The sequence below is a fragment of the Pantherophis guttatus genome, chromosome 8, assembly GCF_059756535.1.
Source record: "Pantherophis guttatus breed Tessera chromosome 8, ASM5975653v1, whole genome shotgun sequence".
NCBI classification, from domain to species: Eukaryota; Metazoa; Chordata; class Lepidosauria; order Squamata; family Colubridae; genus Pantherophis; species Pantherophis guttatus.
In genome coordinates, this window is record NC_142070.1 from 3042501 (window position 1) to 3045290 (window position 2790).

The window sequence follows — 2790 nt, forward strand, 5'->3', positions numbered from 1 at the left end:
TCTCCCCTTCCTTCCTTCCTTCCTTCCTTCCTTCTTTCCTTCCTCCTTCCTCCTTTCCCTTCCCTTCCCTTCCTTCTTCATCCTTCCCTCTGTACCTTCCTTCCTCCTTCCTTCCTTCCTTTCATTCCCTCCTTGCCCTTCCCTTTCCTTCCACCTTCTTCTGTTCCTTCCTCTTTCACTTCCTTTTTTTCTCCACTTCTTTCTCCCCTTCCTTCCTCCCTCCCTTCCCTTTCTTTTTCTCTTCTTCATCCTCTTCCTTTCCCCTTTCTTATTCCTCCCTCCCTCCCTTCCTCCCTCCATCCTTCCCTCTGTACCTTCCTTCCTCCTCCCTCCCTCCTTCCATTCCCTCCTTGCCCTTCCCGTTCCCTCCACCTTCTTCTATTCCTTCTTCTTTCGCTTCCTCTTTTTCTCCACTTCTTTCTCCCCTTCCTTCCTTCCTCCATCCCTTTCCTTTCTTTTTCCCTTCTTCATCCTGTTCCTTTCCCCTTTCTTCTTCCTTCCTTCTTTCCTTCCTCCGTTCCTTCCTCCCTTCCTTCCTTCCTTCCCTTCATTTATCCCTTCTCTTTCCCCTTCCTCTTCCTCACCCCTTTCCTCTTCCTCTTCCTCTTCCTCTCCCTTCCCTTGCAAAAACCAGCCTCTCAGCTCTTCCTCCCAAGTAACTCTATAGAATCAATACCTGCTAAGAGAAGCTGGGAGCTGCAAGCGAAAATGCCACCCACGAGCCGATACGCATTTAATTCGGCTTCGATTTTGGTCCCAGGCTGAGCCTTGTGCACCTGGGAAGGGTGCAAGAGAGCAAATCGCTCCCTTTGGGGTGGCTCCGGATCCCGGCTTGTTTTGACGTTTAACCCGACTTTCCCCTGGTAGCACAAAAAAAAGAAACCAACTTTGTTGGAGGGGGAAAAAATAAAAAAAAAACCCAGAATATCAGAATGAAGCATTTTTCACAGCTGTCTTCCCAAAGCCAGCTCAGCAGCAGGGGAACGGTTCAGAAGAGAATTGGCTCCTGTTAAAGCTAGACTTTTCGGATAAAAATGGGCTTCCCATATCATGCCCATATTTTTTCTCCAAGATGTCACAGGTCCTTTGGTGCCTCGGGGTTTAAATCTGCCCCAGGACAAGCTGACACTTCGAACAATTAATCAGTGGAACAGCTTGCCACCAGGAGTCGTGGGTGGACTGGAGGTTTTGTGTGGGATTCGGGTGTAGGTTGGGCTGTTGGGCTGGGGGGAAAAAAATCAGGATCGGAATAGAGCTGGAAGGGACCTTGGAGGTCATCTAGTCCAACCCCCTGCTCGAGCAGGAAACCCTCTACCGTTTCAGACAAATGGTTGTCCAGTCTCTTCTGGAAAACCTCCAGCACCCACAACTTCTGGTGGCAAGCAGTTCCACTGGAAAAGGCTCTATCTAGTGAAAAGAGGGACTAGGGGTGACCTGATAGCAGTCTTCCAATATTTGAGGGGCTGCCCCAAAGAAGAGGGGGTCCACCTGTTCTCCAAAGCACCTGAGGGCAGGACAAGCAGCAACGGATGGAAACTCATCAAGGAGAGAAGCAACCTGGAACTAAGAAGAAATTTCCTGACAATTAGAACAATTAACCAGTGGAACCGCTTGCCACCAGGAGTCGTGGGTGCTCCATCACTGGAGGCTTTCAAGAAGGGACTGGAACAGCCATTTAACTGAAATGGTATAAAGTCTCCTGCTCGAGCAGGGGGTTGGACTAGATGATCTCCAAAGTCCCTTTCACCACGGTTATTCTATATTCTATGCTCTAATTGAGGAGATGAGGCTGTTGAAGCTCTTTTTGCAGGTCGTGTCCTCTACTTTTGTGACCACGGTGGAGGCCAGCGTTTCCGTTGCTAAGCGAGGCAGTCGTTCAGGGAGTTTTTGCTCCATTTTACAACCTTCCTTGCCACCGTCGTTAGGCGAATCACGATCGTCGTTAAGTTAGTCCCCCGGTTGTTAAGTGAATCTGGCTTTCCATTGCTAAGCGAGACGGTCGTGAAATGAGTTTTGCCCCATTTACGACCGTTCTTACCACCGTTGTGAAGCGAATGGCTGCAGTCGATAAGTTGGTAAAACCGTTGTTAGGAGAATCTGGATCCCCCATTGACTTTGCTTCTCCGAAGGTCACAAGGCGTTGCAAGAATTCACAATACAGTCCTCGACTTGCAACCATTTGTTCGAGGTTACTCAATGGCACCGAAAAAAGCGACTTATGACCGTTTTTTACACTTATGACGGTTGCTGCATCCGCTGGGTCACGTGATCAAAATTTAGACGCTTGGCCACTGGCATGGACTTATGACGGTTGAAGATCACGAGAACCCCTTCTGTGACCTTCTGACAAGCAATATCAATCGGGAAGGCAGATTTACTTAGCGACCATGTCAGTCACTTCATAACTGCAGGGATTCATTTAGCAACAATGGCAAGAAACGTCGTAGCATGGGGCAAAGCTCCCTTAGCAACTGTCTCACTTAGCAACAGAAATTTGGGAACTCAATTGTGATCGTAAATCGAGGATTGCCTGTACAGTGTTTCTTACGTTTGACCACTTGAACAGGTGTGGACTTCAGCTCCCAAAATCCCCCAGCCAGCATGCTTTAAGATGGGTGGACTACAACTCCCAGAATTCCCCAGCCCCATGGATGGAGTTTAACTCCCAGAATTCCCCAGCCCCATGGATGGAGTTTAACTCCCAGAATTCCCCAGCCCCATGGATGGAGTTTAACTCCCAGAATTCCCCAGCCCCATGGATGGAGTTTAACTCCCAGAATTCCCCAGCCC

General features: G+C 49.1%; 1 pseudogene; it reads right to left on the reverse strand.

Moving 5' to 3' along the window:
* The window catches only part of LOC148112541 (uncharacterized), a 148844-nt pseudogene extending 146665 nt beyond the window's left edge, over positions 1-2179 (reverse strand).
* Between the last annotated feature and the right edge of the window lie 611 nt (positions 2180-2790).